Genomic DNA, 18,098 nt, shown 5'->3' on the forward strand with positions numbered 1-18,098 from the left:
CTCCTGATGACCGGTGACATGACTCCAACAGGATCAGCCAATTAGTGTGAAGTACCACCCAGTTGCTGACGTTAAGTGGCGAAAGCCTTCAATGCTACCTTTTGATCACTAGAGGCCTCTATCATTCTCAAAGGCCTCAGTGGTGCTGCCCATGCTTTAACAGGCTTTTGGGCATTAGCCCTCTATACATCACACACACACACACACACACACACACACACCACACACACACACACACACACCACACACACTAAAGAACACTGAACAGCAGACAAATTGGTACCCATAAAAACATATGCAGACAAGCAGGTCTCCCTGATTTATGATATTTATAAACCTGGAAGTGTTTTATTTTTTTGACTGCACATATGCTATTATGTTTGTTTGGTTGGGGAAAAAATAGTTCAAATTACTTTTTAAATCTATTGATGGAAAAAAAATAAAAATAATCCTAGTTATTAACCTCTCCTTCACCTGCGCCTATCAGAGTGGAGTCAGACTGAGACAGTCCGGGGAGCCAGACTGCACTATGCCCAGCAGTGGACACTGATTCAAACTACAGACAAGAGACCGACATAAACATCCACCACCAAGCCCCTGCAGCCTTTTACACGGCGAGTAAGTAACAGACGGACACATTAACACTCCCCCACACTCATTCTCCATCCCAGTGTCTGGTGTTGATGACGTAATGTGTAAGATGATTATAGGGGAGGTATTTAATAAAGACGCGAGAGGTCTTTCTCTGAGCTGCCATTTTCAAAGCTTTCTTCCTTCCTCCTGCTCAAATAGATTTCTGAGTTCCTATTCCCTGTCTGGAGATCTGAAGGCGGTTGTCAGGGTAACCAGCGGTCAGGTTGTGGTACAACAGTTCCTGGAGGTAAGGATGGCGTAGTCTGGGTGTGTCCGTCATCATTTGGCTAAATTCCTTCACCCACCCCCATACGGTGCGTATTTGTTTGCTTTAACTTTAATAGGGTCTGTTCATTTTCAGGTATGGAGCAACAGGTGTCTAAAAAAGATCCTCGATCTCTCAGCTCTCAACAAACATGGGAGAGTGTATGAGGATGGTAAGGCCTTTTCCTGGGTGGTTTTAATGCCTATGGTGCTCTGAGTATTCTGTCCGATGCTAGACCTGTCCACTGTGGACCTAATCGGCGCCATTTGCTTGAATTCATCAGCCACACTCTCTCTCCATGTCGGTCTGTCTTTGTCTCTTGTTCGCCGTCTGTCTTTGCGTGCAGCTCAGTTTGGCTGCCTGGCCTGGTCTACATGTGAGAGCAGGCTGCTGTATGTAGCTGAGGGGAAAAGGTCTATAGGAGAGTCATATGCTTCAGCCTCCAGCCCATCAGCTGGAGAGCCAAGAGCAGGGCCCTCGGAAGGCCCTTCTGAGAAGGTATCAGAAACACCCTGATCACTTCTCCTCTATTACTTGTCTTTGTATGTTTAGCCATACATTCAGTTGGATGTAGTCCTTAAAGTGACACTCGGGTGGTTCTGGAAGTACTCTTAGGATGGCTGCTATGTTGCGTAAACATGATCCAGTGTTTATTTCTATTATTTTTTTCATGGCTTCAACACCCTTCCTTTCCCCTGTTGTGCATCAGGATAAGAGTGTGTACTGGGAACTGGGGGAAGGCTTGACCAGTAAAAGTGTCCCAGTGCTGTGTGTGGCCGACGTGGCCAAGGGCACGGTAACAGTGCTGCAGGGTGTCCCGTCACACGTGTCCCCAGGCCAGGTGAGCACAAACGGGGCCACACACACACACACACACACACACACCACACCAATAAAGGCATTAGCAGAGCATCGTATGGTATTTGCAACTTCACTGTAAAGATCACCAGTCACATGACATGTCTTATAGTCATGTAATTCTATGTAATATCATGTTATGCCATGAAATGTAATGTACAGTAATTGTTGTCATGCTGATTGTCTGTCTGGTTAACACAGGGTCTCTGGGCCCATGATGGCGAGTCTGTGTTTTTTGTGGGCTGGTGGCATGAGCCCTTCAGACTGGGCCTGAGGTTCTGCTCCAATAGGAGGTAAGGAACAGCCTGTGTAGTCTACTATGTTTAAGTCATATCACTAATCATATTCCAGAGTAATAGACTGATCAAGATATGCCCTTATGTGTTATTTTAGTAAGACTAAAATGAGAGCTTCTGGTTTCAGGTCAGCTCTGTTTTGTCTGGACCTGGAAGGAAACTGTGGTGAGTATTTCCTGTGTTCATTGTCATGGTAATCAACTTGTTAATTCACAGCGAATTAACAACAAAGCTTCTCTTTCCTCCTCTCAAACCTCCAACCTGCAACCCCTTGTTTCTCCTTACACAGAGTGTCTGTCTGGGACACCAGCTCAGTCTCGTCCCCCCTCTGAGCCCTGATGGACGCTACCTGGTGTACCTGGAGGGACAGGTGTTTGGCCCCCACAGCCAGTGTCTAAGCATGCAGCAGGTGAGTCCCCAGCCTGACCTCCAGCCTCCCAACTCCCAGACCCCAGTCCAGACCCTCCCCCCCACTCCCAGCCTAGCCCCTAGTCCTCAGCGTGACCTCCAGACCCCCGCTCCCAGCCTAGCCCCTGGTCCTCAGCGTTACCTCCAGACCCCCGCTCCCAGCCTAGTCCTCAGCGTTACCTCCAGACCCCCGCTCCCAGCCTAGTCCTCAGCGTTACCTCCCGACCCCTGCTCCCAGCCTAGTCCTCAGCGTTATCTCCCGACCCCCGCTCCCAGCCTAGCCCCTAGTCCTCAGCGTTATCTCCCGACCCCCCGCTCCCAGCCTAGCCCCTAGTCCTCAGCGTTACCTCCAGACCCCCGCTCCCAGCCTAGCCCCTAGTCCTCAGCGTTACCTCCAGACCCCCGCTCCCAGCCTAGCCCCTAGTCCTCAGCGTTACCTCCAGACCCCCTCCCAGCCTAGCCCCTAGTCCTCAGCGTGACCTCCAGACCCCCGCTCCTAGTCTTCAGCGTTACCTCCCGACCCCCGCTCCCAGCCTAGTCCTCAGCGTGACCTCCCGACCCCCGCTCCCAGCCTAGCCCCTGGTCCTCAGCGTTACCTCCCGACCCCCGCTCCCAGCCTAGTCCTCAGCGTTACCTCCAGACCCCCGCTCCCAGCCTAGTCCTCAGCGTTACCTCCAGACCCCCGCTCCCAGCCTAGTCCTCAGCGTTACCTCCCGACCCCCGCTCCCAGCCTAGTCCTCAGCGTTACCTCCCAGCCTAGTCCTCAGCGTTACCTCCCGACCCCCGCTCCCAGCCTAGTCCTCAGCGTTACCTCCCGACCCCCGCTCCCAGCCTTGTCCTCAGCGTGACCTCCAGACCCCCGCTCCCAACCTAGTCCTCAGCGTGACCTCCCGACCCCCGCTCCCAACCTAGTCCTCAGCGTGACCTCCCGACCCCCGCTCCCAGCCTAGTCCTCAGCGTGACCTCCCGACCCCCGCTCCCAGCCTAGTCCTCAGCGTTACCTCCCGACCCCCGCTCCCAGCCTAGTCCTCAGCGTTACCTCCAGACCCCCGCTCCCAGCCTAGTCCTCAGCGTTACCTCCAGACCCCCGCTCCCAGCCTAGTCCTCAGCGTTACCTCCCGACCCCCGCTCCCAGCCTAGTCCTCAGCGTTACCTCCCGACCCCCGCTCCCAGCCTAGCCCCTAGTCCTCAGCGTTACTTCCAGACCCCCGCTCCCAGCCTAGTCCTCAGCGTTACCTCCCGACCCCCGCTCCCAGCCTAGTCCTCAGCGTTACCTCCCGACCCCCGCTCCCAACCTAGTCCTCAGCGTTACCTCCCGACCCCCGCTCCCAGCCTAGTCCTCAGCGTTACCTCCCGACCCCCGCTCCCAGCCTAGTCCTCAGCGTTACCTCCCGACCCCCGCTCCCAGCCTAGTCCTCAGCGTTACCTCCCGACCCCCGCTCCCAGCCTAGTCCTCAGCGTTACCTCCCGACCCCCGCTCCCAGCCTTGTCCTCAGCGTTACCTCCCGACCCCCGCTCCCAGCCTTGTCCTCAGCGTTACCTCCCGACCCCCCTCCCAGCCTAGTCCTCAGCGTTACCTCCCCACCCCCGCTCCCAGCCTAGTCCTCAGCGTTACCTCCCGACCCCCGCTCCCAGCCTAGTCCTCAGCGTTACCTCCAGACCCCCGCTCCCAGCCTAGTCCTCAGCGTTACCTCCAGACCCCCGCTCCCAGCCTAGTCCTCAGCGTTACCTCCCAGCCTAGTCCTCAGCGTTACCTCCCAGCCTAGTCCTCAGCGTTACCTCCCAGCCTAGTCCTCAGCGTTCCCTCCCAGCCTAGTCCTCAGCGTTACCTCCCAGCCTAGTCCTCAGCGTTACCTCCCAGCCTAGTCCTCAGCGTTACCTCCCAGCCTAGTCCTCAGCGTTACCTCCGCTCCCAGCCTAGCCCTCAGCGTTACCCCCGCTCCCAGCCTAGCCCCTAGTCCTCAGCGTTACCCTCGCTCCCAGCCTAGTCCTCAGCGTTACCTCCAGACCCCTGCTCCCAGCCCCTTCATGAAGGAGCCGTTACCGCCCTTATCAGAAAGAAGCAAGGATGGTCTGGAGGTCAGTGGGGAGTGCTGCTTATGCTTCGCTGGTGGTATTCTGCACTGTTATACTGTTATATCCTTACCTTCTCTCTGTCCACAGTATGACCTGGAGACAAGGAAGATCTCGGTGCTGGTGGACGTAGTCAATAGGCCAAAGAAAGGTACAGAATTTGAATAACTTTAACGCAACATTTTGAACTTGACATAGAATGGCACCCCATTTCCTACTGCACTTTCCATCTCTTGCTTCTCACCCATTTCCTTCCCGGACATTATCTATCAATCCCCGTTCCTGTGCCCCCCCCTTTTGTCTGTCCCTAGATGAGTTTGCTGGGCTGTATGAGGCTTTGCCACCTCGATGCTGGGCGTCAGACAGCCAGAGAGTGGTCTTCAGTAGTGCCCGGAGGAACTGGAGGGTATAGTGTGAACATGCACACAAGCAGACAACTTTGTACTCCATGATCTCACTTTCCCCTGTCCCTCTCTCCCAGGACCTCTTTGTAGTGGACAGGACCACTAGGAGAGTAACCCGCATGTCTGCCCGTAAGCTCTCCTTTATATGATTATTAGTCTGTTAGGTTTTCATCTCCAGCTTCGTCAACTGAAACTAGTCCGAGCTGTAGCAAACCGTTCAATCTTTCTCTCTCCACTCAGCTGAGAAATTTGGGAGCTGGAAGCTGCTCACCATCCAGAATGACCTCATGGTGTCCACTGTTCCCATCTGAGGCCCCACGCCTGGTAATACAGTATTGTGGTCATTCATATATCGCTCTGGGCATTGAGGTTACCCCTATACAGAGGGCTGGGCATTGAGGTTACCCCTATACAGAGGGCTGGGCATTGAGGTTACCCCTATACAGAGGGCTGGGCATTGAGGTTACCCCTATACAGAGGGCTGGGCATTGAGGTTACCCCTATACAGAGGGCTGGGCATTGAGGTTACAGTGTGTTCCACTAGCGCCGGCTGTCGACTATACAGCCGGTTACACTAATTTTCAGCCGGGTACTTTTTCCACTTAAATTAACTATGCTACTTTTTACAATTCACAAGTCATAAAAAAAGTTCATGAGCCCTCTCCCACTAAAATGAATGATATGCATCTCATAGCGTGTGTCAGTCAGAAAGTGACCGACGACAGGGACAGTCTGCTGGTTTGACGGTCTGCTGGTTTGACGGTCTCTCTGTACCTCCTGGGTGTGTTGTTGTGTACACTGTGCTTGCAGTCACATTTCTTTACACGGAGGGAGAGAGCACAGAGGAGGATGGTGGCCGGAGCTATAGGAGGACGGGCTCATTGTAATGAATGGAACAGTCAAACATGTGGTTTCCATGTGTTTGTGTTCGATACGTTACATGAATTCCGTACCAGCCATTACGATGAGCCCGTCTTCCTGTAGCTCCTCCTACCAGCCTCCTCTGAGAGAGCATGATGCTCCTTCATCGTCTATGTGAGTCAATTTGCACGTCCCATATAATGTGGTAACGATGAGTCGTGGCACATTAATTTATTTTCTTTCTCATGCTCAGTGGCTATTTTAGCATGTAAATCTTGGTGGGGCAAACTCCAATTTTGTTTCTTTTCGGTGCAAGCCACTACACTAAACAGTACATTAATTGCACTATAACGGTGACCAACAGTGCCCACACACGGTTAAGACCGACATAAAGCTGTCCCAACTAGAGAGCTTTCTTTTCAGCACCACAGAGTGAATCCTTACCACTGTTACACCTGGCTATCAGCGGAGCCTTGTCTGGCAGCGAAACCGTTCATTCAGCCTCATTTACTGCCTTTAAAAAATAATAGCTGATATGGCTGACTTGCTTCAACAAACATGTCTGAGATTTCCCATTTCCGAGTTTCCAGTTGTTTTGAATGCTGCAGAAGTAACGCTGGATTGACAGCATGGCCAATGTATTCAACCTTTTCTAGCCCATCGTGTTGAATGTTTATCCTTTTAAACACCCACCCCACTGAATATCAGGCTAGTAATTGCTTTGCAATGCTTGCAGTTAGCCACTGATTCCTTCCAAACCACTCATTGTTGAATTAGCGATTTCCAACTTGGTGTGTAATGTTTATGTCCAATGGCCGACGAGCACCGCTAAGTTTTATCATAATTTCTCATATGACAAGGATTTGCCAGTAGATTGTCGACTTAATTCATGATGACTGCTAGCTAAGTATGACGTTGACATGATCATCCAATCAAAGCTACGGCAGATATAATGTGATTTGACGTCATTTTATCTGTGGCCAATGACCTTGAGCCTTCTTGGATGGACACTTCTAATGTAACTCAATGGCTGCGTTTCAAACATATAAAAGACACACCCTCGTCCACTTACCCTCGCCTTATGCCCTTGGGGGAATCCCCGTGGCCATATTTGTCGGTCCAAATGATTAGCCAAGCAAGGGAAGTTTGCAACGTAAGCCCCTCAGCCCTCGTTTTTAATGGAATTTGCGGGTGTGCAATTATGTTCACTTCGGGGCCTGAAATGCCCCATAATTCAATTTGCGATGATGGTACATCCGCTAAGAAAAGTCAGCCAAAATCCCAAGGTCAATATGGAGTCAACAGTGTAAGTAAAAACAAATGTAAATAAGTTAGAAATTGTGCTGCTAATACACCAACACGTCTTGTAAATGTTTTTGTTTTGTTAGCTTTTGGAAATTGTAGAAATAAATGTTCATTCAGAAGTTCCAGCTAGGCAGGCTAACGCTAGTTAGCTATTAATTTGCTAGCTATCATACATGAATAAATATATAGTTAATATAAGTAGACGTGCAATCATAACGTCATCAGAAGTGTCCACTTCATTTTAGGGCTGAGGAGAAAGGATGTGTCTTAAGTGTTTGGAATGCAGCCTATGACGGCACCCAAGGGCTTGAGTTTTGGAACTCTACCTTTTTAGATTTTGCCTTGACATAATGTCCCCATGAGTGACAGGACACTGAGCCAATCACTGCGCAACTAGGGAACACGTTTGTTAAAACCAAATCATCATGGAAACGCATTTCATTTGGTGTATCAAGCAAGAAGGCAGTAACTGCAGTCTAGGGTTAAAGATCATGTCCATGTTATAAAAAAACTGACATCTTAGTAAGACAACCACATCTCCAATGATCTGCCTACAATTCATTTGCCTCGACAGTAAAACAACTTGAAGTCCTTTTTTCCAGTTTCACTCCATGAGCATTTACTGCTCTTTTGCTTGGTATGGCAGAGCTGTGATTTGATTGACGAACAACAAGCTTGGCTCATAAATGTTGTCTAACTGAAAAAGTCAATCTCATATCCTTGCCGTTCATAAATCATACAACCATATCGCATCGGGACAAGTAAACTAAAGATCTCGTTTGTATTTTCGATATGAACTCTTATCAGGACTTGACAGACAGTGATGTTAGGCTACTGACGAGTCACTCAGTTTATCGAATCGCATCGGTAAGAGTTGATTTGGCTTCATTCGCATAGTGGTAGTTTTGTTGGTGATTAACTGCAGTTAAATGATAACGTTCGATGAATATGGTGAATCCTCACTGCAGAAAAATAGGTAGGCTAGTGAAACGATAGCCTCACTCTCTGGTCCGAAAGAGAACTTATTGATTTATTTCCAAAGCTAATGATGCATATGTTATTTTCAAATATGTTGATCTATGTCTACTGATTTTAATCAAAGTGTTGGACAATGGAGTAGTCAACTGCTGCTTCATTCTTCAATTATACCTGTATCGCAGATTGCTGAGAAAATGCCTCTTATAAGGGAACTTTATGCCTGTGGAAGTCAACAAACTCTTAAAAGATTAATTAAGAAGAAATCTGTGGGTCAGGTCATTAAACAAGTGTTTTTTTCTTCAATAAATGACGTAACTGACGACAGTTAAATTAGTGGAAGAATTTCAATAAGTGTTTTCAACTTTCCTTGTGAATTGTCATTTATTCAAATATATACTATTTTAGAGCCATTTTTACATTTGAAGAAGTGCTCGTCACACAATTTCTTTGATTTAAAATGTAACTTAAAATATAAATTAAGATCATTTGGTCTATTTACTTAATTTGAAGAACAAACATTGTGGCAATTCTTATCTTACAGTAAAATTCTTTAATCTCAAGAGAAGACTGGATAAAAAATTACGGTTTCTTTTCTTAATTAAAAAATAGTCTTTATTGTCTAAGCCAAGACAATATTTAATCAAAATAGCAATACACTAGATTCATCCATTTTCAGTCATTTTAATTTTAAACAATACCACCAAAAAAATCAAATTTGGGAGGTAAACTCAAAAGTATTCAATAATTTCGCTGAGTATTTCGGATGGAATCAAGGTATTGGAGGCCACCAAAATAGAGCTTGTTTCCAGAAAATTATTAACCACCTGGCCCGGGCGATCCCACCTGGCTACTTTATATTTAGTTAGCAAACTCCATGTGCTTGTGGAAAACATGTAGGTTACCCCCCCTATACTGATCATTTAGGTTTACCCCCCCTATTCTGGTCATTTAGGTTACCCCCCCCTATACTGTCATTTAGGTTACCCCCCCCCTATACTGGTCATTTAGGTTACCCCCCCCCCCTATACTGGTCATTTAGGGTTACCCCCCCCCCTATACTGGTCATTTAGTTACCCCCCCCCCTATACTGGTCATTTAGGTTACCCCCCCCCCCCCCTATACTGGTCTATTTAGGGTTACCCCCCCCCCCCCTATACGATCATTAGGTTACCCCCCTATACTGGTCATTTAGGTTACCCCCCCTATACTGGTCATTTAGGGTTACCCCCCCCTATACTGGTCATTTAGGTTACCCCCCTATACTGGTCATTTAGGTTACCCCCCCTATACGGGTCATTTAGGTTACCCCCCCTATACTGGTCATTTAGGTTACCCCCCCTATACTGGTCATTTAGGTTACCCCCCCTATACTGGTCATTTAGGTTACCCCCCCTATACTGGTCATTTAGGTTACACCCCCCCCTATACTGGTCATTTAGGTTACCCCCCCCCCTATACTGGTCATTTAGGTTACCCCCCCCTATACAGGTCATTTAGGTTACCCCCCCCTATACAGGTCATTTAGGTTACCCCCCCATATACAGGTCATTTAGGTTACCCCCCCCCCCCTATACAGGTCATTTAGGTTACCCCCCTATACTGGTCATTTAGGTTACCCCCCCTATACTGGTCATTTAGGTTACCCCCCCTATACTGGTCATTTAGGTTACCCCCCCTATACTGGTCATTTAGGTTTACCCCCCCTATACTGGTCATTTAGGTTACCCCCCCTATACTGTCATTTAGGTTACCCCCCCTATACTGGTCATTTAGGTTACCCCCCTATACTGGTCATTTAGGTTACCCCCCCTATACTGGTCATTTAGGTTACCCCCCCTATACTGGTCATTTAGGTTACCCCCCCTATACTGGTCATTTAGGTTACCCCCCTATACTGGTCATTTAGGTTACCCCCCCTATACTGGTCATTTAGGTTACCCCCCCTATACTATACTGGTCATTTAGGTTACCCCCCCTATACTGGTCATTTAGGTTACCCCCCCTATACTGGTCATTTAGGTTACCCCGCCCCTATACTGGTCATTTAGGTTACCCCGCCCCTATACTGGTCATTAGGTTACCCCGCCCCTATACTGGTCATTTAGGTTACCCCGCCCCTATACTGGTCATTTAGGTTACCCCCCCCCCTATACTGGTCATTTAGGTTACCCCCCCCCCTATACTGGTCATTAGGTTACCCCCCCCCCTATACTGGTCATTTAGGTTACCCCCCCCCTATACTGGTCATTTAGGTTACCCTCCCTATTCTGGTCATTTAGGTTACCCCCCTATTCTGGTCATTTAGGTTACCCCCCCTATTCTGGTCATTTAGGTTACCCCCCCTATTCTGGTCCATTTAGTTACCCCCCTATACCGGTCATTTAGGTTACCCCCCCTATACTGGTCATTTAGGTTACCCCCCCTATACTGGTCATTTAGGTTACCGCCCCCTATACTGGTCATATAGGTTACCCCCCCTATACTGGTCAGTTAGGTTACCCCCCCCTATACTGGTCATTTAGGTTACTACCCCCCCCCTATACTGGTCATTTAGGTACTACCCCCCCCTATACTGGTCATTTAGGTTACTACCCCCCCTATACTGGTCATTTAGGTTACCCCCCCCCCCCTATACTGGTCATTTAGGTTACCCCCCCCTATACTGGTCTTTAGTTACCCCCCCCCCTATACTGGTCATTTAGGTTACCCCCCCCTATACTGGGTCATTTAGGTTACCCCCCCCCCCCTATACTGGTCATTTAGGTTACCCCCCCCCCCCTATACTGGTCATTTAGGTTACCCCCCCCCCTATACTGGTCATTAGGTTACCCCCCCCCCCTATACTGGTCATTTAGGTTACCCCCCCCCCCCCCTATCTGGTCATTTAGGTTACCCCCACCCCCCCCCCTATACTGGTCATTTAGGTTACCCCCCCCCCCCTATACTGGTCATTTAGGTTACCCCCCCCCCCCCTATACTGGTCATTTAGGTAACCCCCCCCCCCTATACTGGTCATTTAGGTTACCCCCCCCCCTATACTGGTCATTTAGGTAACCCCCCCCCCCCCTATACTGGTCATTTAGGTAACCCCCCCCCCTATACTGGTCATTTAGGTTAACCCCCCCCCTATACTGGTCATTTAGGTTAACCCCCCCCTATACTGGTCATTTAGTTAACCCCCCCCCCTATACTGGTCATTTAGGTTAACCCCCCCCCCCTATTCTGGTCATTTAGGTTAACCCCCCCCCCCCTATACTGGTCATTTAGGTTAACCCCCCCCCCCTATACTGGTCATTTAGGTTAACCCCCCCCCCCCCTATACTGGTCATTTAGGTTACCCCCCCCCCCCCCCTATACTGGTCATTTAGGTTAAACCCCCCCCCCCCCCTATACTGGTCATTTAGGTTAACCCCCCCCCTATACTGGTCATTTAGGTTAAACCCCCCCCCCCTATACTGGTCATTTAGGTTAACCCCCCCCCCTATACTGGTCATTTAGGTTAACCCCCCCCCCCCCTATACTGGTCATTTAGGTTAACCCCCCCCCCCCCCCTATACTGGTCATTTAGGTTAACCCCCCCCCCCCCCCTATACTGGTAATTTAGGTTAACCCCCCCCCCCCCCCTATACTGGTAATTTAGGTTACCCCCCCCCCCCCTCCCTATACTGGTCATTTAGGTTACCCCCCCCCCCTCCCTATACTGTCATTTAGGTTACCCCCCCCCCCTCCCTATACTGGTCATTTAGGTTACCCCCCCCCCCCCTATACTGGTCATTTAGGTTACCCCCCCCCCCCCTATACTGGTCATTTAGGTTACCCCCCCCCCTATACTGGTCATTTAGGTTACCCCCCCCCCTATACTGGTCATTTAGTTACCCCCCCCCTATACTGGTCATTTAGGTTACCCCCCCCCTATACTGGTCATTTAGGTTACCCCCCCCCTATACTGGTCATTTAGGTTACCCCCCCCCCCCCTATACTGGTCATTTAGGTTAAACCCCCCCCCCTATACTGGTCATTTAGGTTCCCCCCCCCCCCTATACTGGTCATTTAGGTTAACCCCCCCCCCCCCCCCCCCTATACTGGTCATTTAGGTTAACCCCCCCCCCCCCCCTATACTGGTAATTAGGTTAACCCCCCCCCCCCCCCTATACTGGTAATTTAGGTTAACCCCCCCCCCCTCCCTTACTGGTAATTTAGGTTTAACCCCCCCCCCCCCTCCCTATACTGGTCATTTAGGTTACCCCCCCCCCCCCCCCTATACTGGTCATTTAGGTTACCCCCCCCCCCCCTATACTGGTCATTTAGGTTACCCCCCCCCCTATACTGGTCATTTAGGTTACCCCCCCCCCTATACTGGTCATTTAGGTTACCCCCCCCCCTATACTGGTCATTTAGGTTACCCCCCCCCCCCCTATACTGGTCATTTAGGTTACCCCCCCCCCTATACTGGTCATTTAGGTTACCCCCCCCTATACTGGTCATTTAGGTTACACCCCCCCCCCTATACTGGTCATTTAGGTTACCCCCCCCCCCCCTATACTGGTCATTTAGGTACCACCCCCCCCCATATACTGGTCATTTAGGTTACCCCCCCCCTATACTGGTCATTTAGGTTACCCCCCCCCTATACTGGTCATTTAGGTTACCCCCCCCCCCTATACTGGTCATTTAGGTTACCCCCCCCCCCTATACTGGTCATTTAGGTTACCCCCCCCCCTATACTGTCATTTAGGTTACCCCCCCCCCCCTATACTGGTCATTTAGGATTACACCCCCCCCCCTATACTGGTCATTTAGGTTACCCCCTACCCTAATACTGGGCATTTAGGTTACCCCCCCACCCCTATACTGGTCATTTAGGTGTACCCCCCCCCCTATACTGGTCATTTAAGGTTACCCCCCCCCCCTATACTGGTCTTTAGGTTACCCCCCCCCCCCCCTATACTGGTCATTTAGGTTACCCCCCCCCCCCCCCTACTGGTCATTTAGGTTACACCCCCCCCTATACTGGTCATTTAGGTTACACCCCCCCCCCCCATACTGGTCATTTAGGTTACACCCCCCCCACTATACTGGTCATTTAGGTTACAACCCCCCCCCTATACTGGTCATTTAGGTTACACCCCCCCCCTATACTGGTCATTTAGGTTACACCCCCCCCTATACTGGTCCATTTAGGTTACCCCCCCCTATACTGGTCATTTAGGTTACCCCCCCCCCCCCCCCCTCCCATACTGGTCATATATGCATTGTCATTGCAGGTAGTGGCTTTTCTTCCGTTGGCTGGGGGGGAGGGGGAGGTGTCCTGGGACCATCTGGGCGAGTCGTGTCTACTTGGTGCTATCGTCAATGTTCTGGACGTCAGCCCTACACCCAGGAGGAGAACCCAGAGTACTGTGAGTCAGTCAATAGTGGTTTACAACTTGTCTGGTGCCATAACTGCATGTCCTTGAGAACAATAAAATGAAGTAAGTTGTGTGTCTCTTATGCAGCTGGCCTAGACTTCGGGGCCCTGCTGGTTACGACAAACCACCTTCCGTCACGCACCAAGGTTCCTCTGGTGGTGTTTGTCCATGGTGAGAGAAACCTCTGGAGAATCTAGCTCCTGGGCCCGTATTCATAAAGCGTCTCGTAGTAGGAGCACTGGTCTAGGATCAAATCTTCGCTGTATATTTAATTTGTATAAAAACTGATCCTAGATCGGCACTCCTATTCTGAGATGCTTTTATGTATATGGGAACTGATCTATGAAAGAGATCACGGAGGACTCACTGAAGCTTGTGTTCTTTCCCAGGTGGGCCGCACTCCCAGTTCTTTGCGGAGTGGAATGTCACTACAGCAGTCCTGGTCAAACTGGGCTTTGCTGTACTCATGGGTAAGATAGTGGACTTCCTCCTTGGCTCATACCCACACACACTGGTATCCACTGTTAGAATATTGTTTCTCGCTCTGTGTTTTGTAGTGAATTACCGGGGTTCCACTGGCTTTGGCCAGGACAGCATCTTCTCTCTGGCCGGTAACATCGGCAGCCAAGACGTCAAGGATGTGCAGGTACCGAGTGAGCTCTCAGCTGAAAATGACTCAAGTGTTTCACCCAGGGTGTCAGTCAGGTTGCTAATTTTTGTTTCTAACTCAATACTACTAACACACCTTGTTCAAAACTAACCTCTTCCTAACTATTCATTCCCAGAGGGCTGTGCTAACTGCCCTTGCTGACCAAACCTGCTGAGAAGCTCTTAACCCTGGACCCTGATAAATGGGTGGTGATGGGTGGGTCCCAAGGAGGCTTCCTGGCCTGCCACCTGATTGGCCAGTTCCCAGACTTCTACAGGCGTGTGCCGTCAGGAACCCAGTCATCAACGCTGCCACCTTACTGGGAACCAGTGACATCGTGGACTGGTGAGACTTGACACTGTCTCTGTGTATCAGTGTATAGGACTGGGGAGGTCCTAAATGAGACTGTAAAAACACTAATTGTAGTGCACTAGTTGGGGGATGGAAAGTGTGTGCACTGCATATTTAAGATACTGTAAAAATAATAAATAAATAAAAATACAAGTACTATGCAAATACAATGTGATTAATTGGGTTGGTTGATGGATAGATGTCCTGTGTCTCCCTCTACCTTTCCTAGGCGTACTCTAGTGTGGGGCTGCAGTACTCTTATGACCAGCTTGCCCACCCCAGAGGCTCTCACCACCATGCTCCAGAAATCCCCCATCACCTACGCACCTCAGGTTTGAGGTTCATGCACACAAATACAAACACACTCCCCTATAGCTGTCAGAGACAAGCATATCATTTGGTTTCGTCCGTCTGTGTCCAGATCAAGGCCCCAGTGCTCCTGATGCTGGGGGGTAAAGACAGGAGAGTGTCCCCTTACCAAGGTTTGGAGCTGTACCGCTCTCTGAAGAGCAGGGGCTCCCCCGTCAGGTGACAACCGCTTGTTATATTATCCATCATCCTGCCCACATAAAAAAATAACTATAGAACACTACAGTACTTACTATAGAATTTGGCTCAAATGCATTAAGGAAAGAAATTCCCCCAAATAACTTTTAACAAGGCACACCTGTTAATTGAAATGTATACCAGGTGACTACCTCATGAAGCTGGTTGAGAGAATGCCAAGAGTGTGCAAAGCTGTTATCAAGGCAAAATGTGGCTACTCTGAAGAATCTCAAATGTTAAAATATATTTTTATTTGTTTAACACTTTTTTGGTTACATGATTCATATGTGTTATTTCCATACTTTTGTTGTCTTCACTATTATTCTACAATGAAGAAAATAGTAAAAATAAGGAAAAACCCTTGAATGAGTAGGTGTGTCCAAACTTTTGACTTACTGTCGATGAAAACGCTCTTGGTACATATTATGATCTGCAGCTTATGAGGTATTCGTACTCAGGCGACCAAAAACTTGAGACTTTCCTTAAAATTAGTTTGTGCACCAGCTGTTGAGACACTCCTCCCCTCTCCAGCTTACTCGAGGCTGCCTTCTGATCTTACCAGTGAGGGTGTATTGTCCTTGTTCAGGCAAGACTCCTTGAAATGTAGAGATATTGCAAGTTCTTCAGGTCCTGTTGATAGGATAGTCTCCACCAGTTTGTTCTCTAGTGATTGTACGTTCGCCCACAAAAACAGACGGCAATGGCGGTCTAGATGCGCGGCCGACGTAGCCTAATCATGATGCCGCCTCGCTTGCCTCTTCGCCGCTGCTTCCTCTTTCGAGTCCCGGGGATCAGGGCCAGGTCCGGGGTAAACGACCAGAGCTGCCGACTCGTTGAAGTAGAAATCTCTATCCGAATCGAGGTTCGCGATTGCTGTGTGTATAGCAGAATTTGATTGCTGTTCTATAGCAGAATTTGATTGCTGTTCTGATGCAGAATTTGATTGCTGTTCTATAGCAGAATTTCTGATTGCTGTTTCTGATGCAGAATTTGATTGCTGTTCTATAGCAAGAATTTGGTCAGGAGCCGGTAAGACGGCAGCTATCCACTGCAGCGCCGTCCTAGTTTAGCATTGTTAGATGATTCGTTGACCTGTGTGAACTCTGGGGCCGTATTTGTTAGGTACCTAATAGGAAGCAGAACAAACTGAAACAGGGAGGGACTACCTGAACTTGTCCAATAAGAAATTGCTTGCTTTTGTTTCCTACGTTGTCCGCTAATAAATACAACTGCTTGCCCTTGCAGGTTGCTTTTGTTTGCGGAGGACGCCCACTCACTGGCTCGTGTGGACACTCAGGCTGACTGCTTCCTCAATGTGTGCTGTGGTTCCAGCAACACCTCTACCTGCACTGAGCCTCTACTGGTATGACTGGGGACACAAAGGGAACTGTGGAATTAAGACATCCACACTTGTGTGTACTGTACTCCCTTTGTACATTTCAGTTGTTACCAGGTCCTTCTGGTGTTTTCTATGGTTGCATTATGCCAGCAATAAATGTTTTGTTGAAATAGTGACCCTTTTGCGTTGATTGTGTACAACCTTCCGTGAGCTCCATGAGGCAATGGATGATTACTTAACTGCAGATGTGGGATTCCTGTGGATATTTGTCTGTAAAACATCCAAAACACCAGGGTGGGGGACGTTACTGTCTAAAAATCTAGTTTTGCCATTCTACACCTATTACTTCACACATGGAAGAAGTTAAGCAAGACATAGCTGACTTAACTGGTTTTTAAATTCAGCACGAGATGGGACCCTTGGAATGAATTGCTTAGGCATTAATCATGTAAAACACATTTCTTTATTGTGACCACGGCGTCAAGTGAGATTCAAATCTAATGATCTTCTGTTTCCTATCCATGGAAATTAGTCTACTGCACAAGTGCATCAGAATGGAGCTAGCAGGCCATGTTTTTTTTACCCTCATATGAGGCGCTGTTCATTTGTCTATTCAAACAAACCCATTTCAAAGGAAACACACACACTAAGTGATTAGGTGTGGCCAATTAGTCAGCACAGCCAACACCCCTACACGTTACTGAAGTTTCCTTGTAGTTTTATTTGGAAGTTTTCTAATGTTTTGGAACAATTGAGAACATGACTTCACATAGAACCATGAGGAAACCTGTAGGAAACATTATACTGAAAATTTTCCACAACGTTGTTTCTTAACATTCTCTGACCTATTTGACAACATTCCCAATGTCAGACCAGTTGGAGAATGTTCCTATAACATTACCAAAATGAATGTAACCTTGTTTGAACTTTTAGGGACGTTCTATTAAAGTAATGACTTTTTTTTTGTGGAGTCCCTTAAATGTGCTGAGTGTTCCAAAGCCAAGCAACTATCCAGCACCATTCCCAGAAAGTTGTGGGAAGGTTGTGTGCAAATAAACCATAGGACACCCTGTTCTCACCAAGCTCTAAGAAACTATGGTTCTCAGAACGTTATGTGCCAGCTGGGTAGTTCACTGCATCCAAAATTATTTAGTGTGTTCATATGAGAAAATGGGAACTGTCATAGACGACAATTGCAAGACTGATCACGTTGTGGTCATATGTTAAAATGTGTTATTATCCTATTACAATGTTTCAAGTGAGAATTATGGAGGGTGTAAACACTTGACACTCAGTGTCGTAACACTTTATGACACGGTCATAACAGCTGACATAACTTGTCATATGGTCAACAGTCATGACCAATATATTTACACCTGTTGTGACAGATATTGCATTGCTTTGTGGCTGTTACTGACACCATAGGTGTCAACCCACATTTATTCAAATTAGTTTTCTCCCTGCCATGAAGTTTCTTTTCATTTGAGTTTTTCTTAAATCCTTTTTTGTAATGAATTCTTGATGGGTTTTTTTCTCCATGTTTTAATTAAGTAGCTTTTAGGAAATCAACTTTATGACACTTTCATGAAGCATATTGACCATCCTGTGTCACTTCACTTGGACTAATAAAATACACTTTATGACACTGTCAAGAAGCATTGTGACCAATCATATAAGCCCTCTATCAGACATCAGTCAAAAAGAGGGTGTCTTGTCAGCTCCTG

General features: G+C 48.3%; 1 pseudogene; it reads left to right on the forward strand.

Annotated features, from left to right (window-relative positions):
• LOC115166384 (acylamino-acid-releasing enzyme-like) overlaps positions 1-16,544 on the forward strand; it is a 115,674-nt pseudogene extending 99,130 nt beyond the window's left edge.
• Positions 16,545-18,098: the final 1,554 nt, after the last annotated feature.

This window comes from Salmo trutta, chromosome 28 (assembly GCF_901001165.1).
Source record: "Salmo trutta chromosome 28, fSalTru1.1, whole genome shotgun sequence".
NCBI lineage: Eukaryota > Metazoa > Chordata > Actinopteri > Salmoniformes > Salmonidae > Salmo > Salmo trutta.